Consider the following 27,621-nt stretch of genomic DNA (forward strand, 5'->3'; position numbering starts at 1 on the left):
CTATGCGATGGCCAGAAAACAAAACCTCCTTTCTGCAAATTTTTGGATTTTGAGTTTTCACATTAATTGGTGAGAACAAGGATGACTCCACATTTTCAGTCCATCTGCAAGATAATCCCCTTTCTTATGACATGGTCACCTGACAACACCAACAAAGACCATACTATAATAAAACTAAACATTTTTGTTTCCTGAAAAAGTGATTTTTTTTTCAGATAGGTTTTGTATTCTGGCCATTGTAGACATTATTTTTGTTAATGATTTTTTTGTAACTACAACTTTATTCTCATAATATTATGGCTTTTTTTCTCAAAATATCACACTTTAACTTTATAAGTACATTATTTTTGTAAAATGAGTTTTACACAGTGACGGCTGCTCGTCTTTCAGACAGGGGAAGCTCATTGTCGACTTACATCAAAAAAAATTGTCAAGTTATTTAAACATAAATTCGTCCCTCCGTTCCTTTATTAAGAAAATGCTCAGTGACCTTATCGTACCAAGTAAACAAGAAAACATTGAAATTATTTAAATTGAAACAGAAGTACAAGTTTGTTTTTTTTGCAGGGCAAGAAATGAATACGATAATTTGGTAGTGGTTTCTCTGATTTCACAGCAGAATGTGTGGCGTATTAAACTGAACTGTGTCAGTGAAGGAGCAGATCTGAAAATAGCTGTCATCAAACGGGGTCAGCGTCCATGCCCGGCCGAGCTCCGCCCACAGCTCCATCACCCCCAGAGACGCTGAGCGTCCGAGTGCGGGACAACATCGCGAATTTATCCAATTACGTCCACTCAGTCCCATTGAAGTGCATGGACGCTGAGCGTCTAACGGACAAATGCACTGAGCAGAGATGGAGGAGAAACACAGACCGGGAATGGAGGAGAAGTGAACAACATCCAGTCTGATGATTTGGGATAAAGCTGATTCTGAATGACCATATTCTAACTCATTTGTAGTCAATGAAATGTCAACACAACCGTACAGATTTGACCATTTAATTTCGTAGTTTTAGGGGAAGCTGAGCTTCCACTGGCAGTCTGAGAGAAATCGCCTCTGGTTTAAAACTACAACTTTATTCTCATTCCAATATGGCGTTTTCTCAAATATAATACTTTAATCTTATAAAAGTACAACATTTTTTGTTAAATTAGTTTTTTTTTTTAAACTTTGACTTTATGCTCATAATATTATGACTAATTCTCAAAATATTAGCAACTTTATTCTCGTAGTGACCGGTGCTTTATTTATTTACGTGGCCCTAATAGCCCGTCGTATTGCTGCACTAACTATAATAAAAATGTTTTGTCGTATTGCGTTAAACAAAATAAATGGACAGAAGCAAAACAGAGTCATCTTTAACAATCATTTTATTAGCAGTCCCAAGAGGCAGAAAAAAAAAAGAAAAAATCAAAGAAAAAAGGAACAGAAACGAAGGTTACAGTCAAGACGGTGGGTCAATCAAAGAGAGATGAACGTAAAGACGGAACAGAGGGCGGCACACACACCAAACACAAAGTCACGTTGTTAAAAAAGGAACAGAAAGTGATAAATGAAGACTGGATTGAATCTCATGGAAAGTGTGTGCGGTGGCCGATCCCTCTGTTCCTCTGAAGAAATTCACCAGGACCGACCGCACAATCACAACACACACACTCTCCCATCCTCACGATCATTCATACAACACACACACGCACACGCACACACACACACACACAGAGACGTATCAAAAAGGCCCGCGGAGGCGTCGTCTCTCTTCGGTAAAAGCCGCGATTTAGGCCGTCCGCGATTGAGAAACCAACCATCGACAACCATGGCTGTTTCAGGGCAGGTCTTTAAAACGGCGTTATTATCCTCTATTAATTCTGTACATTATATTTATTTACACACCGAAGGTCTTCAGTGCGAAGACAACGCAAAAAAAAAAAAAAAAACAAAGTCACTATAATGTCTCTGTCCACGTGTCTGCTGTCACTCCACACAGATGAAAAGCAATTTTTCTTCACGTCTGGACATCGGAACGTTCAACGGCTATAAAGTTTCGCAGCACCGTACCGTCGGGGGGAAAGAAGTCGGGAAAAAAAAAAAAAAAAAGCGTTGAAATGCACATCTGGAGCTTCATCGGAGGTTCTGCTGGAGCCAGATGTTAAGAATAAAACAAAAAAAATGACTCGATCAAATGTGAGATTAAAGCGATAATAGTAAGAACTGGTGAGTCTTAACAGTCAGACGTAGAACAGATTTTCAGATTGGAGGATTATTAACGAATATTCTGCAGGAATGTACAAAAGCCAGGTTGTAATGATCGTATATGTGGCATTTCGCTACTTTGATATATTGAGATACACAGGGAAATACAGGAAAAACGCATTAAAATCCAAAATAAATCAGCAAAAAAAACCCATTTTTACACACAAAAGTGGAAAGGTTATTTAATGTGACCCATGTTTGGACTCAGCGCATCTTCAACTTGACATTTAACGCAACATTTAACCTAATTTTTGTCTTTTATTTCACTCTCGTGTTGTGTTTTTTTGTTATTTTTGTTTCGTTGTGTGGTTTTTACATATTTTTTTACCCTTTTATGTTAGTTTGTATTTGTCTCTTACGTTGATTTCAGCCCATGTTTTTGCTTCTTGTGAATTAAACACAGTTGTTTGTCTGTTGTATCTCTTACTTTGACTTGTCGCATATTTTATTTTGCAAAACGATGTATTTCCGTCTTATCAGCTTCATCCTCTTCTGTATCGTCTCATGTAAAATGACCGTGTTTTATAATAAATAAAATATGTGGACAGAAGTATGTGGCCACGTGAAATTCAGGTGTTTCTGTTCTAACAGGGGTCTGGGATATAAAATAATAAGGACTAATGTCAGAATATAGTTTTATATTGGGATAAATTATCATTGCATTGAACACAGAGTGAATGTTTTATGGGCTGAAGGAAAGTGAAACCAGAAACAGGAAATAACCACTTACCACACACGGTTTCCTTGTGGTTTTAACCCATAAAGACCCAAACCATCTACTGATCTAAAACTGTTTAATACCAGCCGATCCACTAATTCTATCATCCATGTCAATAATTGGTGTAAAATACAGTGTATTGTCTTTTCATGGTCATCAGATATGACCCATGTGGACGTTAAGTGGCTCTGTGGTTACCGGGAGAACACCATTATCTTCTACAACATTGATTCACCAGTAAAACCCATGGGAGTGGATCAATGACAGTGGATGGACACACGGGTTTATGTTCAGTTAATGAGAGATTGACTGAAAAGACAACGGTTTCTCTGTTTTTTGATAAAATAACCCCTCAACTTTAACCGGAGCTTTTATGAACATCTACATGATCAGCGACTTAAATACAGGAAAATACCTGATTTATGACTGATAAAGCAGAAAATACAGGAGATAATATTACAATAAATGGGGATAAAATCAGTTAAGACAGGTTAGATATAGAGAAAATTTAATTTGGGAACTGACAGAAAAGTAGTTCTGGGTTTTTATGGGTCAAGGACGAGACGGAGAATGATTTACAGACCTGAAGGGAGAGGTTTGTACAGTTCTGCAGATGTTAATATGGATCCTGAATGCATGATTGAAGCAGCGTTCAGGAAGAGGAGGAGGAGGGGGGCGGGTTTACTAAGGCCATGACAGACATGTGGGGTGGGGGTGGGGGTCAGCATTTCTTTAACTCCAGTGACGTCCTTCACTCTAATAGGGTTCCATCATATAAAACAGTTTGCTATTGGAGGGTGTGTTTATTCACCCTAACCAGCCTTCAGTGCTAATACAGACAGAACACAACAACACACCTCCCACATTCACACACACACACACACACTACACACACTTGTATATATACAACCACCCTCCCTCGTCAGTTATTCCGCCGTGCCGTGTTCAAGCAGCGGTTGGAGGCAGATTCTCTCCGCGCATTCACACGACGACGACAAATGACGACGACCGGCGTCCGTGGCCCTCGACCGACGGCGAATCAGAAGCTTTAGTTTATCAGGTTAAAAAAAAAAAAAAAAAACAAAGGAAAAAAAAAAAATTAACAAAACAAAAAGATAAAGCGCTTTCTTCCACGAGAAAATGGGTGAAAGGTGACCGGTCGGTGAGGGAGGGTGGGCGGGGTCATACGGGTGTGTTTTCGGGGGGGCCTAGCTCAGGAGCTGGCGGATCTCCTTGTGCATGTGACACAGGAAGTCCGACGTAACGACGCCCCCCCGCTGGCGCTCTTATCCTCCACCAGGAAGTTCTGAATATCAGCTCGGCTCTGTCCTCCTGCTTCACCACCATCAGCTGTGGGGAGACAAACACACGCAGGTCTCCATGGTTACCCCATCCGCACCGGGCATGTGTGACCCATACCAACTTTCTGTCGCTCGTGTTTCAAAATAACATACACAAAACATTCTGCAGTTGATTATCACATTCCAGTGGGACGTCATTACCGTATTCATTTTCTATATTTTGTTCATTTTCATCATTAGTTTGTCATTTTCCTAATTATTTTGTTGACTGAGTTTACACTCAGCTTATTTAAATCCCGGTTAAAGACCACCTGTTCTCAGCTGTATTTGAATAGAGTTTTTAGTTCTTCAGTTCAGATCTGCACTGTTCCTTTTAAGCTAAAAGTTTCTATCTTTTTATCTGCTTGGCTTGTTTAATCTGTTATTCTGTTTTATCTATTTATTCTGATTTTTGTTTGTTTTTCTCATGCCTTCTGCTGTAATGCTTTTAATGTTCATGTAAGCACTTGGAATTGTCTTGTACATGAAATGTGTTATATAAATAAACCTGCCTTGCCTTATTTCCCTCATTATTTCATGTATTTTCCAAAGTATTTTGTTCATTTCCATCATTTTTCGTTCATTTTCATCATTATTTTGTTCATCTCACTCGTTATTTCATGTATTTTCCCACATTATTTTGTTCATTCTCACTTTCATAAATCTGTCTTGTATACCAGTTTGTTTGGTTTTTTCCTTTTGTGGTATCTTTTGTTTCTTTCCCGCACTGAATAAGAATAAAAATGGCATATACTCACTGGACTGCTCTACATGTTCACTATTCCAACTAAAGTTACAGTGAAAATGTCTTTAAAAAGGAACATAGTTAAGTTTATGTTCTACTATATTGGCGTGTGTGGTTTTACACCACAAGAGGGCAGCGCATCACAGGTTTATGTTGCCAATTTTTCCACACTTTTCCTCATGGAAGCGAAGGCAACATGGTTTAATTTTTCCATGATTGTTGTATGGTGGTTCATACAAGAAGGAAAACCTGAATAAACCGATGACTTTTATGGAATAAAGTGAACACATTTTATATGTACGGCGCTTTTTCTAAGGAGTAAAACTAAGAATTCAATACTAAAAACTGAATTCCACCAGAAAACCTGCTTTAAAAATAAATAAAACTTATTTAACACCATCAACTAATGTCTTTTGTCAAAACATTAAAAATACACAGTGATGAGAAGACAGTATTGGCCGCAGATGAGGACATTTACGTGAAAATAGCTTTACCTTCATGTATCGTGAACGCTGTGCTCTGAAGGACTCGATGATTTCTCTAAGTCTCTGTGAGAACGGGTTCTCCAACACTGGTAAACTGGTCTGAAATCAGACAGAAACTGTAAGAAACGGCACCAGCAGACCTCAAACACATCATTAATTCACAAAAAAAAAAAAAAAAAAACAAATGGTAAAATAAATGACAGAGTAAATGACAGTATCTGTGTTCTATTATCTGCCCTCTGTGTTTTATAAAGTGCCCTAAAAACACACAAAAAATATGCAAAAAAAAGCTAAAAATACCAAAAAATATACAAAAGTACACTAAAATATCCAAATATATGCTACAATACACTAAAACAAACTAAAATACACACAAATACATAAAAATACTAAAAAAGAAAAAAAAGAAAAAAATGTGCCCTAAAATATCAAAAAATATGCTACAATACACTAAAATACACAATATACAGAAAAACACAAAACAGGTGCCCTAAAATATTCAAAAATATGCTAAAATACACTACAAAAAAAATGATACGATACACTAAAAATAAGCTAAAATATACAATATACAAAAAAAGTACCCTACAATATCAAAAAAATATGCGAAAATACCTAAAAAACTAAAATACACTGAAATACATAAAAAATACAAAAAAACAACAACACAGGACAGTGCCCTGAAATATAAAACACTATGCTAAAATACACTAAAATACACAAAATATACAAAAAACACAAAAAAGTGTCCTAAAATATCCAAGAAATATGCTGAAATATACCAAAATCAGCTGAAATACATGAAAATACACCGAACCCCCCCTAAAATACCCAAACATCATTGGATCTTGATGTGTGACCTGTTGCATTAAACACCGTCAGTTAATCTAACTGGGCCGACGCTGACGCATTCTCTCACCGTTGCCGGTCGATCTGCTAAAGCTCTGCGTCCCGAAGATATTGAGCAGCAGCTCCTGCTGAGCGCTGGCGCCCACCCACAGGAAGAGGTGGAGCCCTGTCTCCAGGAGATAGACTCCGCCTTTCGACAGCCGCATCCTCCGAGTCTCTCACGGCCACCGGCAACGAACCGCTTTCCAACTTGGTCTGAAATATTAGAAGAGGATGAAGACGAGGGCAGTTTACTAGTGTCACTGTGTGATTCTATACTAACTATTACAATTAAATAAAACCCTCGTCTTCAATGTTTCCAGTAAAGGCCATGAGCGTCTCACCAGCGGCAGCAGACGGGGGTAGAAGAAGACGTGGGTCTCTGCCACGTCCATGCAGCTGATCAGTTGTCTCAGGTACGCCCGGTCGTCCAATGAGACGTCGGCGCCGGCCAGGAGCACTTCGCTCTTCAGCACGCAGTTCTCAGGTAGACCGGTAACAGCTTCATGCACTCAGGGAGGATGAGCTGCAAGACACACAAAAGAGACGACTGTTGGCTTTGGTCTGTAGAATGAGGCTAATAACGCCTGCGTTAGCATTAGCATGAGTTACAGGGCACACAAATGAGACACCAGTTGGCTTTGGTCTGTAGAATGAGGATAATAGCACCTGAGTTAGCATTAGCATGAGCTGCAGACACACAAAAGAGACGACTGTTGGCTTTGTTCCGTAGAATAGAAGATAATAGCACCTAGCATTAGCATGAGCTGCAGACACACAATTGAGACAACTGGTCTGTAGAATGAGGCTAATAGCACCTATCATTAGCATTAGCATGAGCTGCAGACACACAAATGAGAACAAATGTTGGCTTTGGTCTGTAGAATGGAGCTAACAGAACCTGCGTTAAGCATTAGCATGAGCTGCAGACACACAAATGAGACACCAGTTGGCTTTGGTCCTGTAGAATGAAGTCAATACCACCTAGCGTTACCATTGCTGCCATTGAAGGCACTTGGACCGACTTAAGTGGAACATTAGGGTGAATGTTAACACACCTACTGACATTGTAACCCGTGGTTTGTTGTGTTGTACGCAGATATTTCCCATAATGCTGCTGGGTGTGGTGTGTGTGGTTTTCAGTACCTGACCGGCTGATGAAGGGCTGGCACGTTCTTGCGGTAACAGGCCAGAATCTGAGCCGCACTGGTTGACCAGAGTGTCTCTTGACCGCCTTCGTGGGGTTGTTCAGGATGCCACGGAAAGCTGCACAAACACAAACATCAGCATAACAGCATGCTATCCATTCAGTATGTAAAATATGACCAGTAGAAGAAAAGGCACATTTTTAAGTGCTGAAAAATTTATCAAGAATGAAAAAAAATAAAATAAAAATTCTGAAAACTGAACAAAACGTTGTCGACATTGTCCCAAGAAAGATACATACAAAATTTGAAAATAATCTGGGCCAGTAGTTTCAGAGAAGACTGTTGACATGTAGGACGTTGGTGACCTTAGTTTGACCCTTCAAGGTCACTCTAGGTCAAAGGTCACGGACCCAAATGACTTCCTATCAGTGATCAATAGTAACTATATTGAAATCTGTAACCATTTACATGTTATATAACCATCAAAATATTACCTATTAGAAGGAAAGTCACATTTTTAATGTTTCAAAAATCGTCAAAAATTGAAAAACAATGAAACTTTGTCAACATTGTTACCAAGGAAGATATAATATAAAATTTGAAATGAATCCAAGCAGCAGTTTCACCAGAGAAGAAGTGTTTGAAGAACTTGCTAACGAAGACGATCTGAACACAGCTCTGATCTGTTTCTCACCGGTATTTGGAGAAGAAGTTGATGATTGTGTCGGTCTCACAGTTGCGGTAGAGGTTCGGCCAGCTGAGAGCAGCAGTTGACAGCCATGTTGTGGATGCGGAGACGCCTCTGGCCGCTGCAGCTGGTGTACAGCACCGCGCACTGCAAAGACACATGGGAAATTTCAACCGGAGATGCAGGATCTATTTACAGTTTACTTCCATGTATGTTTGGCATTGGTCCTGAACACACCTGCTGCTGCATCACTGACACTTTACTGGAGTATTCAGCTTTATACACTTTATAATCCACTACTATCTATAGGCAAATATACATTTCACTTCATACATTTATCTGACACCTTAATTAATATTATTTCTGTTGTTGCACACTGATGTTGGCTTGTTACTACCTCCCACCAATAGGGGACAGACATGTGCCCCTTCAATCCTAACACCATTTCAGGACATGTTTCTATTCAAAGTGAAGAAGAAAATCCGTTTAAAGGTGTGATCCTGAACATGGTTGAGTAAGTAAAGTTTATTACCCCGCCCCCCGAAGAAGAGGCAAGGGGTACTGTTTTGGTTGGTTGTTTCTTTGATTGTTAACACTTTATCACCAAAACTACTGGTTGAATTCATACCAGACTGGGTTTATAGATCACCAGGTACCCAGAATAGATGTGATTACATTTTGGGAAAAGTAGGTCAAAGTTCAAATTTTTTATGAATCTTTCAAATTTATTTTTTCCCCATTTACTTATATAGATGAAATTTGTCTATGCTAACATCAGCACATGCATAGACAAGATGACATCAGCTGGATTGATGCCAAAATAAGCTATGATACGTGCGAGAGGCGGGGTTTGTTGTGCCTGGAACCACTTGTTTAGTTTTATTTTGGATAAATAAAGACAGATTTGACCATAAAGATACAAAAACTTACTATATCTGACTTTCTACTAAAGTTTAAATTCATTTACTTTAAGGATAAGATGACAAAAACATAACATGCTCGCCCTCAGCTTTCAGTCCACACCAAAGGTTTTCCACAAACATACGGACAACGAACTGATGAAAATATGCTGTAGCGAGGGCTGACAGTAAAAACCAAAAACACAAAGAAAACTTCCATGTAAATATGTTCAAAAAGTTCAATTTTACGAAAAGTTACACAATCCAATATGGCCCCCACCATGTGGCGTTACAACATGCAAATTAGATGAGTACATTTACTCCTATCATAACTTTCAGACTCAATATTTTTCTCATTTCCAGTATGACTTTAATAAAAATATATCTTTTAAATTTTATTGAATATTTGTCATTTTGTCGATTATTTTGATGGTTTTGTTGGTAATTTTGTCCATTTCGTTGATTATTTTGTCAATTTTGTCAATTATTTTGACGTTTTTGTTAATAATTTTGTTGATTTTGTTTCTGTGCACTTTTGTTTATATTATTATATTTACGCTATTCTTATTTTCAGATTATTATTTTTAAAAATTATTAATATTGTTGCACTGACTTTGGTAGCTCTCCTAATTCCACTGTCCACAAAATCACAATAAAGGCTATTCTCTATTCTCTATATACAGCAGGAAAATGACTCAAAAACCATCTGATATAAGAGTAAAACCACCGACAGGGACCCTTATATATTTTTTCAGACTTTGTGGAGTGTGTTTGAATTGATGTGCATGTGCGTTTTCCTTCTACCTGCATCAGCGCCCCCGTCTCTTCGCTGAGTTTGTCGTCGTGCTGACTCCACAGTGAGTGGCCTTGTCGCAGTCCAGACCCGCCAGCTCCACGTCCGTAGTGTTACTCATGAAGAAGGAGCCAAAGAAGTCTGTCGCCCGGATTCCTGAAGAGGGGGGGCGGAGTCAGAAGGAGGCAATGGTGTCAAAAGTCATTTTAGTTCAGGGGCCACGTACAGCCCAATGTACAACATATGGACAAAAATATGTGGACATGTTGAATTTTTCTTGTTTTGAGTTAATTTCCCTCAACATTGATTTGTTTATTTGTTTTTTTTTATCCATGACTATGATCTTAAATGTTCTGCCTCTAAATTTTGAAAATATTTTGCATGCTCTGACTGTAAATAATAATTTTCTTCCACAACTAACCATCTACTTTCATCACATCTCCCTGAAGAAGAAAAATCTACCATTAAACTTTGAGGAAATATTGATGTTAATAAACTATATGGATAGATATGAACATCAGTGATATTATCCCAATATAAAACTATATTCTGACATTAGTCATTATTGTTTTATATCCCAGACCCCTGTTAGAAAGAAACACCTGAATTCAAAGTGTCCACGTACTTTTGTCCATATTGTCCATGTCATTGCCACATTTACAGAGCACAGTACATTTACAAATACACAAAACATTTAGTAATAGGCAGAATATTGTTAAAATTGCACTTATTTCTCTTAAGACGTTCATGTTGGTCATTCTTGTTCAGGTTATTCACATTTTTTGCTAAAGAATAGATTGTAAATGTAATATTTTGAATTGATTAACTTTTTTACGCTAAAACAAAGAAACATTGTAGCTGTCATTATTTATCGGTTACTCTGGTTATTATTTTAACTGGTCTGATCCACTTTAGTCATATTGGTCTGTATGTGGAACCTTAAGGTAAAATCATTGTTAATATCTTCAGTGTAATGTCCACATTTCACAAATTCATCCCATGGTCAGAATGGACCCTTTGATGGGCTGGCTTGGCCCACAGGCCACATGTTGGACATCCCTAGTGTTGACTGTGGAATAGAGTCTCCACCTGTGCTTGTGCGAACCCTCATGACTGCGTCAAACCCGACCGGTTTCTGAATGTCTCGCCTGAGATCGTTTAAAGAAGCGCTCCTGGTCAGACGTGAGCCTGAAACACAGAAAACACCGTCTATTACACATGTACGACCGCTGGAAGTTCACCACACCTCTGGATCCTCAACCCATTGACATCCCAAGGATCAGCAGCGACCCCTCTAAGCATGAGTACAGGCCTTTTCATGGTCATCAGATATACCCATTGTTACCATGGAAACACAATCATCTTCTACACCACACAGGATAGGAGGGGGAAAAAAATCATGAAAAAGCTCTGACTTATAGGCACATACTCCACTCTGACATTTTATTCATTTTCTTTCCATCCATCCATCCATCCATAGCAGTCTGGACCCAGACTCACCTGAAAGTATGTATATTTGTAGACGACCCCCCAGTGGAGACGGGGACCACCCCTAATGTGGCGACGTCTACGTACTGGTTGGGGAACAGGAACAGGTCCACACAGCAGCCCTGGGCCACACAGTCCTTTGCCAGACTGTTGTAGAAACTGGCCTGAGGCTGAAACAGGGACTGGAGGAAACAGGGAGTCAGTTTGGACTCTGTATACTAGTTACTGTGAACAGGGGTTGTGTCATCATCTGTATCCAGTGTTTTCAGATAAAACAGGTAGAACTGAGTACATAATCCAACACATATGTATATAATCAGACACACACCTTCTCCTTGTCTGTGCCGATCAGCTTCTTATCTCTCTGTTTTTCAGTTTTCCAGGCGCCTCGGCGATGGTAAAGATGTGTGAAAGACAAAGAGCTTCCCTGCACAGTCTGCAGCCTGAGACAAAAAAAAAAACAACATTACCAATACAGCCCGACTGACAAACGGACCCAGAGTCAAGGTAGTAGGATCTATATGACAAAAGTATGTGGACACGTTGAATTCAGTGTTTCTTTTTAACAGAGGTCTGGGATACAAAACAATAAATGATGAATGTCAGAATATAGTTTTATATTGGGATAGGGGTGGTTACCTTTAGGAGGCTAAAATAAAGGTGTGTTACCTTTAGGGGGTTAAAGTGAAGGGGCGGTTACCTTTAGGGGGGTTACAGTAAAGGGGTGGTTACCTTTAGGGGGGTTAAAGTAAAGGGGTGGTTACCTTTAGGGGGTGGTTACCTTTAGGGGGTTACAGTAAAGGGGTGGTTACCTTTAGGGGGTGGTTACCTTTAGGGGGTTACAGTAAAGGGGTGGTTACCTTTAGGGGGTTAAAGTAAAGGGGTGGTTACCTTTAGGGGGTTAAAAGTAAAGGGGTGGTTACCTTTAGGGGGTGGTTACCTTTAGGGGGTTACAGTAAAGGGGGTGGTTACCTTTAGGGGGTGGTTACCTTTAGGGGGTTACAGTAAAGGGGTGGTTACCTTTAGGGGGTTAAAGTAAAGGGTGGTTACCTTTAGGGGTTAAAAGTAAAGGGGTGGTTACCTTTAGGGGGTGGTTACCTTTAGGGGGTTACAGTAAAGGGGTGGGTTACCTTTAGGGGGGTTAAAAGTAAAGGGGTGGTTACCTTTAGGGGGTGGTTACCTTTAGGGGGGTTACAGTAAAGGGGTGGTTACCTTAGGGGGTTAAAGTAAAGGGGTGGTTACCTTTAGGGGGTGGTTACCTTTAGGGGGTTAAATAAAGGGGTGGTTACCTTTAGGGGGTGGTTACCTTAAGGGGGTTTAAGTAAAGGGGTGGTTACCTTTAGGGGGTTAAAGTAAAGGGGTGGTTACCTTTAGCGCCTCCATCCTGCCTGAATGACGGGTCCAAATACTGTCTCCGTCTCCCTCGTGTCTGCAAACATCTCTGGTATCTGGTCCAACAAACTGTAAAAGACAGCGTTAGCGTCCGCACATACACACCACATGTCACCAATGTCAGCGTCGGCTCATTGTCACCTCTCTATGACCAGACGACTGTCGTTGACGTTGACCAGGAACCCTCCAGCAGAGGCACGAACATGTCCGATACGTCTGACACCACCAGCATCTGGGGCTGGGCCAGGCTGCCTTTGACGTTGTAGAAGTGCAAAACCTTGTTGTAGGTGACGAAGCCGACCCGCACCACAGAGTCCATGTCCGGGTTCTCCCTGGATGACAAAGAGGAGATGATTAAAATCTGCATCTGCAGGCAGCTGCGAAAACTGTATGAATGTTGTACATGTGGTGGATGTTTTATTACTATAATTATTATTATTATTACAATCATCATCATTATTATTATTATTGTTGTTATTATCACTCTTACCAGTAGTATTATTGTTATTATTATCAATATTTTCATCATTACTATTATCACTTTATTATAATTATCATTAGTAACTCTCCTATTATTAAACTCTACAATTTAATAGGGAAGAAATATTATTTTTTATAAACTACATTGACATAAATATCGGACACATTGTCTACAGCTGTCAGATGTGCTGTTCATGATGACTTAAGATAAAAACCTCAATATAAGTTCAATGGTAAATTTTTCTTCCTCAGTGAGATTTGAACAAAGTAGATGGTTAGTTGTGTTGAAAATTATTATTTATAGTCAGAGCATGAAAAATATTTTAGAAATTTAGAGGAAGACCATTTAAAATCATACATAAGTCAACGTTGAGAGAAATTAAATCAAAACCATCTCTGAGGCATTTTGGAAGCAAAGATGACAATTAAACCAAACTAACCAATGCAATATTTATCCATAATATAAAACTATATTCTGACATTAGTCATTATAGTTTTGTATCCCAGACCCCTGTTAGAAAGAAACACCTGAATTCAAAGTGTTCACATACTTTTGTCCATATAGTGTATAACAGTCATGGAAAAAATTATTAGACCATCAAAACTCATCAAAAACAATGGTTATGCTATCCAGTACTAACTCCTGTGTGTATCATGTGACTAAAACAGACTGAAAAGAAAACATGGAATGCCTAAAAGCACTGTTTTTGTCAGAACATGCCATAGATATTGATGTAAGAACTGAAGTGATTTTGGTTATTATCAAGAAAACATGGGAAATGAATAGATATCAGCCCTGAAATTAAACTACTATGAGCTATTTTCTTATCATCATTATATTTGGTCCAAACAAATGTACCTGTAGTTGGACCAGGCATTAAAATGAACAAGAAACTGAAGAAAACAAGGGTGGTCTGAGAATTTTTCCACAATTTTACATACACACACATACTGTGCATATTATAATCCAACAAATTATTTTTGTTATTATATTCTTAGTTAGTAAAAGCAATAAAGTATTATTATTACTCTATTATTTACACTAGTACTTTCTAATGTGTAACTGCCTCTTTCACTACTGTTTTATAGTTATTGTTATATTTCGTATGTGTGTACATTTGATGCTGTGCTTCTACGGAACTGTAAATCTAATGTATGTAATCTACCTGGGCAGATAGTCCAGCAGGGTCTTGAGGTCCTGGCAGACGATGCTGACCATACCGCTCTTCACAGCGTTGTAGGACACATCGATGAGGAAGATGAAGGCTGGAGGCTGAGGAAGCTTGTTGTTCTGTCAGAAAAGACACATATTAGAAATACAGCTGTGACCTGAGGATTTATGTTTGTTTTAATTAATGTTTTAATTCCCTTTATTCTAATTCTTTAATTTTTATTTGAAAAAGAAACGAAGACAACGACAGACACAGAACCTTCACAATCCCGCAGCACTATAGTAATATTCTGCTTTATACAAGTCTGATCAGAATAAAAACATGTCAAAAATGTCCTAAATTCAGATAAATAAATTCTGGTAAACCTAACACATCATAAAATAAACATTATTTACTGGTTAGAAGAACTGGCATGAAAACTCACAGATGGGCAAAGTCAAGGGAAGGTTCACATCTGGTCAAAAAAGTTAAATTATAATAAACTACACCAAACTTATACTTTTGGGTAGGTAATTACTTATATTTTCAGAAAAAATGTATTTTGAAATGAGAAAAAATTTGAGAAGTTTTCTGAGTGTGATGTTTGTAAAGTGACACAGTTTAGGTGCCGTCATTCTGGGTTCATTTTATAAACTTTCATAAATTAACTCTCATACATTTATTCCAAATACATTGATATTTTACTATTATATTATTTATGTCATATTCTAAACACTGTTTAAAACTAATATATGCATATACATATGCAAAATACATTTGAATATAATGTTAATATTATTTGTATGTTGTAAATATTGTAAAAATAAATGTATATGGTATTGATAACTGAAATAAAACAATGTTTAATTTGATATTTACTTCTGTTGTCCATCTGTGACACTGACATTTGTCTAAACTCTTTCTATTTAGGTTTGATCTAATTTTTTTTCTCTCTATAACCAGTTATTAGGTTGTAAAATAGAGGGTTTAAGGCTTACGCTGAATACATTTGAGGATGAAAATGTCACAGGAACTTCACTTTGGAGAACTTTGGAATTCTTGCAAAAAATAGACGTTAATTTTTTGTCCATCCATGACGCAGTAGTTGTTGATTTTTATCATTTAAAAATATCTGAAACTAAATTTTGCCCTTTGAGTCTGTTTAAGATGGCATTTAGACCTTTACAGTTATGTGGAATATTTGTCTTCAACTTGTCTGGTTCAAAAGTTATGAATCCAAAAGTAGTGGGGTGTCCATCAACAGTTGCTTTTCCATTGGACATCTGCGCAAAACTTTACTGATATTTACCAAATGTCCAAAAAAACAGAAAGTGCATAATGTCGGTTTTTTCCATTAAATCATAAATGCGATGATATGTTTATTTATTCTCGTGAGATGACATGAGAAATCATTTCATAACATGAAGGATAAATATGGTGTTGATTACAGATATATTCATTATTATATATTACTCCTTTATCTCGTACTAAATTAAAAAATGATTGGGTTTCCTGGTGTGTCCCCACATACCGACACGTTTCTTCTTCTTTCGCTTGTTGTAACATCCGTCAACATCTGTTTTTTAATTCACCTGACTCTAGTTGCGAAAAAAAAAGTCTTTCCATTGCAGTTTTGCATGATATACCAATTGCACTATGCCCGGAAAAAACCACCTCTTGCCAGCGCAAAAACTTTTAATGGAAAAATGAGACTTTTAGCGAAATTGTCGTTTTACTAATAGGTACATTTTTATGTGCAAGTTATATTTGCGCATTTGAGGGTCAATGAAAAGTGACTTGTGACGCCCTTGACTTCGCACAGAGGCTGTTCCTACGTTTATGGTTTTCTGATGCATTTTCAGGTCGTGAACTCCAGGACGACTGATACGACAGAACCTGCTGATGGTCTGAATAAACACCAAAAACCTCAGTCCGGCCTGTGTGCTGTGGTTTTTACCTTACAGTAGTCGACCGTGGCCAGAAACTCGTAGCTGCCCAGAGAAAGCTCCGGCCGGTCGTAGCAGTCCACCCTCTTCCCAGTGTGGTCCAGATGCTGGAAGTAATGTGGAGGCACTGAGGGAAAACACAAACAAGTCAGATTCAGCCTAAATCTGTGCGTTTTCAGGTTCAAAAGGAGACAAACTGATTTATTTCTTGTCTTTTTTCTTTACATACAATAAAAAAAATACAGGAAATATGTGCGCAGGGGCCTTAAACACATAAAAAACTGAACTAAATGGATTTAAAGTCACTATTTAATGTGACCTTTGACCCATGAAATGAAACCTGATTTTTTTTTTCCCCTTTTGTTGATAGTTTTGTGCTTTTTGTAGTTGTTTTTTTCATTTTCTTGCTCATTTTGTTCAATTTATTGATTATTTTGTTCATTCTGTTATTATTTGGAAATTTTTGTTCATTTTGTTTATTTTCTTCATTTCTATCCATTTTATTTACTCTGTTCATTCTGTTGATTATCTTGTTAGTTTTTCCTTTCAACATCTTGATTATTCTGTTCAATCTGTTGATTATTTTGGAAATTTTGTTCTTTTGTTTGTTATTTTCATCATTTCTGTTCATGTTTATTTTTTTCTGTTCATTTGATGATTATTTTGTCAATTTGTTTCTTCATTTTCTTGATGATTTTGTTCATCTGTTGATTATTTTGGAAGTTTTGTTCTAGTTTGTTTGTCTAACTTTTTCTTCTTTTCGTGCATTACTTTGTTGATCATTTTCATTTCTGTTCATTTGTAGACAGTTTTGGTTATTTCTGTTCATTTGTTGATTATTGTGTTCATTCTGTTGATGATTCTGGAAATTTGTGTTAATTTTGTTTGTTATTTTCTTTATTTTGTGCATTATTCTGTTCATTCCGTTCCTTTCAGTTCATTTCGCACAATTATTTTATTCATTTTGTTGTTTTGTTCTTATTTTCTTGCTTATTTTGTTCAATTTGTTGAGTATTCTACATTCTGGAATAATTTGTAATTTTGTTCATTTTGTTTATTTTCTTCATTTTTGGTTAATTTGTGCAGTATTCTGTTGATTAGTTTGTGCATTCTGTTGATTCTGTTGATTATTAATTTGTGCATTTTTGCTCAATTTTGTGCATTATTTATTCATTTCTGTTCATTCTTTTGTTTATTTTGTACATTTTTGCTCATTTTGAGTCCTTTTCTTCATTTTGTGCATTGTTTTGTTCATTTATTCATTTCTATTCATATCTGTTTATTTTGTAACAGTTTTGCTCATTTTGTGTGTCATTTGTCTTCATTTGTGCATTATTTTGTTCATTTTATTCATTTGTTCATTCTGTTGATTATTTTGTACATTTGTTGCTCATTTGTGTGTCATTTTTACCTCCGCCAGGAGTATTGTGATCGCTTTGCTTTGTGTGCGAGCGTGCGTGTTTGTTTGTGTTGTTTGTTTGTTAGCAAGATACTCAAAAAGTTATGGACGGATTTTCATGAAATTTTCAGGAAATGTTGATACTGGCACAAGGAAGAAATGATTAACTTAGTGATGACTGGGGGGGGCACTGATCTGCCTTGGTGGAGGTCTGCGCTCTCCTTTTCTTGTTCACTTAGTTTCATTCTGTTGATTATTTTGTACATTTTTGCTCATTTTGTTGGTCATTTTTTGTTCATTTTGTTCATTTCTGTCATTCTGTTGATTATTTTGTACATTTTTTGCTCATTTTGTGGGTCATTTTTCTTCATTTGAACGCATGGTTGTGGATGTAAAACTCACCCTCTGTGACGCAGCTGCAAAACCCACACTGGAACCGACGGTCCTCCCTCGATGGAACCTGCATGTAGGGACACATGTAGGCCTTGCAGCGGTTTGCAGCGGATCGGACCGGTCTCGCCGTGGTCCACCAGGTATGGAGGGTCTGAGGACAACATTAACTGACTGAGACCATACATCGACACTTACGTGAAAATATGACATAAATGAGTCGGTGCAACAGAGGAAAATGTACAGTATGAACCAAACCAACCCAGTCCAAATGGATGTTGGTTACACATGAGAGGAAACCAGGTCATGCAGTGGCTTCCACCTGTGATGGGGAAAAGATAATCCACCAAACATCACAGGCTTTACTCTGAAAACTAATCTTTTATTTCCAGTTCCAGTCGGACTGTTATTAAAATCTCTGCAGAGGTGAAGGGGGTGAAATGCAGAGTGAGTGCACAGTGGATGAGATTAACATTAATATTAACATCCACTCCAGCAGCATGTTCTGTTCTCCTAAATTCGACCACTACATTGATATACAGTGTGGGTTAGAGTCAGTGAAATCAGTGTTATATCTAATGTACAGGCTACAAATAATGACTGGTTTTTGTCTTAAAATTAAAACATTTCCTGAAAACCAGGTCTCCCCCACATAGCATTTGGATTTAGAATCTGAGGGAATCAATCAGATGGAGCAAATTACTCATGTACTTAGAATTTAGGGGGAGCTATTACTGAAGAGATGGAGTCCCATGAGTAAACTTTTAATGCAATAACCATTCAGAATTATGATCATATACATGTATACATTTTTTTTTTTCTTTCCTCCCCTTATTTTGTTTGCAATTTTGATTTCTTTTTAGTGTCATTCATGTTTCATTTGTAACTAATTGTAATCAATATCTACTACTGATATCCATATTTTTTCATATATGCCACATAGAGATGTTTGATTAGATACGTTTATGTATGTAAAATACCTGGTATATTTGTATGAGTAAAATTAAATAAAAAATTAAGTAAAAAATAAAAATATATAGATTAAAAAAAAACTAAACATTTCCTTATTAGATGTCCTGAAAATAACCTGCAAATCAGACAAAACCATGTAAAAAAAAAGGCTTTTCATAATTTATAATGGCACAGAAAATTAGTTAAGACACAATAACCTTAAGGTTAACCCACTTTATTACTTGGTTTCTGCATTTTTTCAAATTCAAAACACTCAATCATGAATGTTTTTCACTTTAACCCAGTGTTACTGTTACATTTAATTTTGATGTTTATAAACTATATGAATAGATACAACACAACTTCGAACCCAGTATTTTTGTCCATATAGTTTATAAACATCAATATTTCTTTACAGTTTAATGGTAGATTTTTCTTCCTCAGTGAGATGTGAAGAAAGTAGATGGTTAGTTGTGGTAGAAAAATTATTATTTACAGTCAGAGCAGGAAAAATGTTTTAGAAATTTAAAGGAAGAACATTTAAAATCGTCATGTATTAAAAAAATAAAATCAATGTTGAGAGAAATTAAGTCCAAACCATCTCTGAGGCATTTAGAAGGACAGATAACAATTTAAATCAAACTAACCAATGCCATGATATTCATCCCAATCTAAAACTATATTATGGGTGGGGTTCTTACCTCGTCTGGGGGCAGGGTGGCGAGGGGCTTGATGACGGCGGCCAGGGGCACCTGAGACTGCTTGGCCATATCGCTGTGCAAGGCATGTTATAGGCCGTACAGCGGATGAACCTGGGACTGGCGTTCACTGAACACATACACAAGGGTTTATCAGGATACGCTCACTCTCAGGTTAAAAAAAGTCAACCCTTTAAATCAGGGGTGTCAAAGTCATTTTAGTTCAGGTTCCACATTCAACCCAAAATGATCTACAACAGGTCAGATCAGTAAAATAACAAAATAATAACCTATAAATAATGACAACTATAAACTATTCTCTGTGTTTTAGAGTGAAAGAGTAAATAACATTATGAAAATGTTTATCTATACAAACTATCCTTTAAAAAACATGAATAAATGAACAAACGAAAATTTCATGAGAAAAAAAAGTGCAGTTTTAACAATATTCTGCCTCAGTTCATCATTTACACATGTACATTATAACTCACAGATCACAGTGGATCTACAAATACACAAAACATTAATAACAGGCTGAAGATTAAAAAAAACTACACTTATTTTTCTTAAAATATTTCGGGTTGTTCATATTTGTTCAGGATATGTTTTTTTAAAATGTAGTATTTCTGTACTACGTTACTTTAACATAGTTCATATTTCTTTACGACTCTTATGCGTGTATATTTAATATCTTTTTACCTTTACTTATGTGCATTTTTACTCTTCCTTTTTATCAAGTAAAGTGTGAGACTTGTTTCTTTTTTCCTCTTGAATTCAAGCACAATGCAACAGAAATTCCACTGTACTTCTACTGTAAATGAACCTGTGCAACTGGCAATTAAACTGTCTTTACTTTTTATTTGCATTTTTTGTGAAATTATAGTTTGTAAATGTAAACATTTTCATGTAATTTTACTGTTTACACTAAAACAAAGAGGACAAATTTGGACAACCATGAACAAGTTGAAACCTTTTATGAAAAGTAAGTGCAGTTTTAACAATATTCTGCCTCAGTTTATTATTTACACATGTGTATTATAACTTACAGATCACAGTGGATCTACAAATACACAAAAACATTTAATAACAGGCAAAATATTGGTACAATTACACTTTTTCTAGGAAATGTCAGGCTATTCATGTTTTTTAACTCTCTTTTTATTGGACATTTTTGCATTTTAATTATATAAAGAAACAATAATACAGTAAAAAAGACTGACTAAACATGAGAAAGAGAGAGAAAAAGTAAACAGGCCATGTTGTTAGAGGTGAGAAAGTCTTCACCAGATCCAAATTATAGAACAAATAATTACAGTTAACACTGGGAGTAAAAAAGGAATGCAGCCAGTAGCTAATGTAAACTCTGATTCAGGAAATATTTCCAGTTTTCCAGTATCTTTCATATTTGTCAGAAGAAAGTCTCAAAGAAAAGCTTCTCCTCTCCTTAATGTAAACTTCATGTATCATTTCTGTCCGTTCTGAAAGTATGTGTCCTGTTGGTAAGTTATTCAAATAAAAAACACTGAAACTCCTCCAGTTATAACCCAGTCATTAGTTTAGTCCTTCCTATCAAGTCTGTCAGTAGGGGGAGACAGTCCCTCCACATTTACCATATCTGGCATTCTTACTTTGGAGGTTTTTCATATTTGTTCAGGTTATTCACAATTTTTGTATCAGTATAGCTTGTAAATATGAATACTTTCAAGTCATTCTATGTTTTTAGACAAAAACTGCTATTAGGCAGACCAGTTTAGGTTCCAGATTCAGCCAAATATGATCACAACGGGTTCGAACCAGTAAAATAATAACAGCGAAAAAAGTCAAAGTATATTACGGAAATGTTTACATCCACAAAGTCTCCTTAAAATGGGAATAACACATCACCCCATTGACACCAGATTTAACTTAACTGGAAATGACAAGTTATCTGTATTGGACGATGACAATAAAGACTATTCTATTCTATCTATTATGACTGAACTGGTTGAATGTACTGGGGCTGAAACCTGTGTGGATTTTGGAATAAGAATAATGAAAATAAGGGGAAAATGTGACATCTTTTTGTTCTAAGGTATGTTTTTTTAACAAAATATAACAAAAAAAAGGGAAGACTTACTTTAAGAAGAGTTGTTTTTGTTTTGTTTTTTTCTAAACAGAGAACTTACATGGAATGTGTGCATGTTAAATTTCATGCTTTACCATTGTTGATTTTTCAGACATGACATACAAATGTGCTTAGCTGTCTGTTGTAAAGTATCTTTCCAAATGAAAAAATAAAAATTCTTAAAAAAAAAAAAACATGAACCTGAAATGTCTTAAGAAAAATAAGTCCAATTTTAACAATATTCTGCCTCAGTTTATCATTTCCACATGTACATTACAACTTCTACAAATACACAAAACATTTAACAACAGGCAGAATATTGTTAAAATTACATTTACTTCTCTTTACACATTTCAGGTTGTTCATATTTGTTCAGGTTATTCACATTTTGTGTGGAAGGATAGTTTGCCAATATAAACATTTACATGTAATTTTCCCTTTTTTACACTAAAACAGAGAAACATTTGGAGTTGTCATTATTATAAGTTATTATGATGGTATTCTACTGGTCTGATCCACTTTAGATCATATTGGTCTGCATGTGGAACCTGAATTAAAATGATTTTAACATCTTTAATTATTTACATCTTCAGTGTAATTTTTTAATTTCACAAATTCATCCCCAGGACTGGATTGGACCCTTTTGGAGGCCAGTTTTGGGCCACAGGCCTAATATTTGACACCCCTGCTTTAGATACTTCCAGAAAGTTTGACTGGAACCACATTCATTTACAGTATAACAGCACAGGAGACAGAGGAAAGATGCTTCCCCAGAGCTGCCAAGTGTTAATGTGTCCATAAAGTGTGAAGTACCTTGGTCTTTGACCTGGAAGTTGGTGGTGACAAGGGGCGGAGCTTGACCTCTGACCCCTGTGGTGAATGGCTCATTGCACTTTGCCTTGTCGTCCTCTATAACTTGGATCTGAAAGGAGAGAGAAAGAAAATATGAAGACGTCTGTTTGTTTTCTTTTATGACCCGCCATGAAAACTCATCCCCGGGTGTGAAATCATCTAGAGGAGGAACATCGAACGCCCATGCAGGAGAAGACTTTCACACAAACACACACATCTGTAGGAAGGAAAACAGAAACCCATGAAGATCTGGGGGTGTGTTTAAGTGTGTGTCAGGTTATGGCCCGAGGAGGAACGACCGGTAATGTGTGTTTATGACAAAGCATATGAGAGGAAAAAAGAAAAACACATCCCCTAAAACAGGCCAGGACGACTGAACACATGCCATTAACGCAGGGAAATGGGGGGGGGGGGTTCAGATGCACATGCAGGGCATAAAGCAGGGTTAGAAGAAGCTGCAGGGTTGAGCTTCCCAGAGCGATGGAAACCCTGAAACATTCCATGGATTTCCAGAAGACTAAGATGGGCTGCCTCATATGGTCAAGGGTTCAGAGCAGGAGCTTCTGCTTGATTGTGTTTTCCATCCAATTCTAATATTAACAGGTTTTGGTTTGTACGTCAGCGTCAGGTTCTATCAGAATGTGTGAGGTTGTCAGGTTCTGTTCTATGTTCCAGATGCAGGTGATCCATCTAACAATAGAAGTGGGTGGTACTTTCACCGGAGGAGAACTCAACTAATTCAGTTGAAGTCCATATATGACTTCTATCAGTAATCAAAAGAAACGATATCGATATGTGTGACCATTTACATGTTATAAACCATCAAAACATGGACCATTAGAAGGAAAGGCACACTTTCAATATTTGAAAAATGTGTCAAGAACCTAAAAATGTAAACATCTAAAAACTGTGAACAAACTTTGTAGACATTGTCCCAAAGAAGTAACATAAAAAATTTGAAATGAATTTGACCAGTAGTTTCAGAGAAGAAAATGGCTGAAATGTAGACATTGGTGACCTTGAGTTTGACCCTTCAAAGTCGTTCAAGGTCAAAGGTCATGAACCCAAATGAAAGTCCATATATGACTTCCAATCAGTGATCAATAGGAACTATATTGATATCTGTAACCATTTATATGTTATAAACCATCAAAAATATGGACCAATATATATTTTTCAAATCTTTCAAAAATTTGTCAAAAATTTTAAAATCTAAATTTCTCAAAACTGTGTAATTTGAAATTAATCCAACCAGTAGTTTTGGAGAAGAAAATGTTTGAAGAAACTGCAAACGAAGATGATGATGGACACAGCACCTTCACAATTCAGAGAGATTAAAAAAAAAACACGTTTCCTTTCCTAGTCTGGGTCTACCCAATCAGCATCGAGTAAACCTTTAAGCTCCGCCCAGGAGTTTTCAGGGCCATTTGGAGTACATACCCCGAAGCAGGCACTCTGTTGGACTCAGTAAAGTTTCCTATAATTTGATCCATGGGGGTGGTTCCTGTAGTGAAGATGCAAAACAATGTCCCCGCCCCCAAAAACTACCCCACAGTTCCTGCAGTGGAAACATCACTAATGTTCTAATGTTTTCACGTTTTTCGGAATATCTGGAAGATGAAATAAACAGGTGATCGCTCATTTGTGTCGTTGATCTTTACTTTTTTCAATATTTTAAACCTCTTTGCACCGGCTTTTAATACAAGTGTGTGACTTTTATTGTTTTGTTGTTGTAGATGCTATTTATCCTATTATTGTGTATGTGTTTTTGTCAGTTTTAATCGATTTTATCTTATACATCTATTTATTTTACTAGTTTTATCATCATATCTTGTATTTTTACTTACATCTTTGTATAGCACTTTGGCCACAAAAAGTAAAAGAGGAAACTGAAAAACAGTTTTTTTTTTAGCAAACACTGAACTTGCATGAACTTTTTTTCACAACATTTTAGATTTTACTCTTGTTTTTAACCCATAAAGACCCAGCACTACTTTTTTGGCAGTTCTCAAATGAATTTTTCTTTATTTTTAACCTTTCTTAAGTGATTAATCACCATTTACTCTAATATTATGCTCTGTATTTAGCATTTTTAAGTAAAAATCAGGCGTTTTTCTATATTTAATTCACTGATCATGTCGATGTTCATTAAAGCTCAAATTTAAGTTGAGGGTTATTGTATCAGAAACAGAGAAAATTTTAGAAAAATATTGTTTTTTCTGCAAAATATATTCTTAACTAGATACAAAATAAGTGTCTCCAACTATTGTCATTGATCCAACTCTGTAGGTTTTACTGGTGAATGAATGTTGTAGAAGATGATGGTGTTCCCATGGTAACTACGGAGCCTCTGAACGTCCAAATAGGTCATATCTGATGACCACGAAAAGACGAGTAACTGTATTTTACACCAATTATTTACATGCATTGATAGGATTAGTGGATCAGCAGGTATTAAACATTTCATATCAGTGAATGGTTTTGGTCACTAGTGGATGTTTGGGTCTTTATGGGTTAAACTCTGACACCGATATATAATGCATATTAAATACATTTATGGAAACCCACCAATCGGACCCTGACTCGTGCATTTTATTCAATGTGGTTTGATGGTGGAAGAGTCTGTTGAAAGGACTATTAGCATAAAATACAAGTAAGCCCATCTTTTGCAGCGTGGATGTGTTGGCGTTGGAGGTTAGGATGAGGTGAAGCTGTGTTAGTGGTGGACAGAGGACAGGGTGAAGCAGAGGAAACAGGAAGGCACACAGGAGACTTACTGGGCTGGGGATAGCGTCTGGATCTATTCTATGTCTTGATTTCTGCACAGGTGGCAGGTCAGACGCTTGCTTTACATTCAAAAGTTTGTCCAGCAAATTGTGCAAAAACAGACGACAACAACAAAATAAATACATACAAAAGAGTGAAAGATAAAAGGCAGTGTGAGAGGAGGAAACCCAGCAGGACTGTACTGAGTAGCAGGCAGCATCGTCTTTGTTATTCAGATTACAGATTAGTGCTAATTAAGACTATGTGACAGTCAAGCGTGAGTACATGTAGCCTTACACTATCAGCCTGCTGGATGCACATGCTAAGCAGCTCTATGTGTGAAGGTTACGTTCAATTACTCCTGTTAGAACTGCTGTGGTGCAAAACAAGGAAAATGTCTTTATAATGTGTCCACTGCAAAAAATGCCCTGCAAGAAATAAGCCTAATATTCCGAAATCTGGTCAAAATGGCTTATATTGAGCAAAAAAAAGAAAATGCTGTCAATAGTCACTTTTCCATTGGACATCTGCGCAAAACTTTACTGATACTGACTAAATGTTCAAAAAACAGAAGTGTGTAATGTCAGTTTTAACATTAAATCACAAATGCGATGATTTGTTTATTTATCATCGCAAGATGACACGAGAAGTCATTCGATAAACATGGTGATGAACATAAATAGGGTGTTCATTTACAGATATATTCATTATTATATATTATCCCTCTATCTCATACTAAATTAAAAAATGATTGGGTTTCCTGGTGTGTCCATGTTTGTTTTAAAACTCTTCTTCTTCGCTTGTTGTAACATTCGTCAACATCCCTTTTTTTTTTTTTTTTTTAAATCACTTGACTGTAGTTGCGGAACAAGGTCTTTCCATTGCAGTTTTGTGTGATATACCATTTGCGCTATGCCCCAAAAACCACCTTTTGCCAGCGCAAAAACTTGTAATCAAAAAATTTGAGCTTTGGCAAGATTGTCATTTTCTCATAGGTAAATTTTTATGCGCAAATTAAATTCACACAATTTGAGGGACAATGGAAAAGCGACTAATGGGGTAAGAAAAAAATTCTTGGCTAGAATTCTTAAAACAAGCCTAAAAAGTGTATCAACTAGAAAAGCATAATGTGCCTTCAAACAAGACAAAAATGCTAGAATTTTAGCAAACAGTGCTTAGTACAAGAAATAAAATCACTTCAATATTATATACACATATATATATATATATATATATATATATATATATATATATATATATATAAATTTTTATTATTATTTTTTTTAATAAGAATATTTTTCTTACATCAAATCTTCTTGGCCCTATTTAGATGAAAAATGAGATAAATGTTCTAGAAATAAGGCACTTTCTCAGAAATCATTTTTTGCAGTGTGAGGACACTTCAGTACATATACACACACACCATACAGACAAAAGTATGTGGACACACTGAATTCAGATGTTTCTTTTCTAACAGGGGTCTGGGATACAAAACAATAATGACTAAGGTCAGAATATAGTTTTATATTGGGATAAATGTCATTGCATTGGTTAGTTTAGTTTAAATTGTTATCTTTGCTTCCAAAATGCCTCAGAGATTTACTTAATTCAGGGTTCACACACATTTTTCAAGGTCAAATTGAAGCACTTTCAGGGTCATTTTCACCTTATCGCTGGAGTAAAATGCATACACTCAAGATTATTTTTTCACTTTTTATCACAATGATGTACATTGTATTATGCTATAAACATCTAAAATTATGTTTCATTATAGCAAAAAGTTTCTAAATTATCGGAGAACACAAAGTTTTATCCAAAAAAAGGGAAGTCACTTGGTGTTCTTCAGGTACACTCACACACTGACAAAGATTCAGATAAAAGTCTACCTGGAGTCGACCTGAGAACACCAGGGAATTTTCTTTTTTAATGAAGTTTTATTTTTCTAAATGTATCACCTGTGTGTAAGTAGCTCTGGCTTGAGTTAATATTAAAAATAAATAAGTAAATCACATCACAGAGTTATAATTGCAAGCACGTAAACTAAAAATT

General features: G+C 36.5%; 1 pseudogene; it reads right to left on the minus strand.

The window, feature by feature from the left end:
• Positions 1 to 4,177: 4,177 nt before the first annotated feature.
• LOC115439273 (protein transport protein Sec24C-like) overlaps positions 4,178 to 27,621 on the minus strand; it is a 40,081-nt pseudogene continuing 16,637 nt past the window's right edge.

This window comes from Sphaeramia orbicularis, chromosome 19 (genome assembly GCF_902148855.1).
Source record: "Sphaeramia orbicularis chromosome 19, fSphaOr1.1, whole genome shotgun sequence".
NCBI lineage: Eukaryota > Metazoa > Chordata > Actinopteri > Kurtiformes > Apogonidae > Sphaeramia > Sphaeramia orbicularis.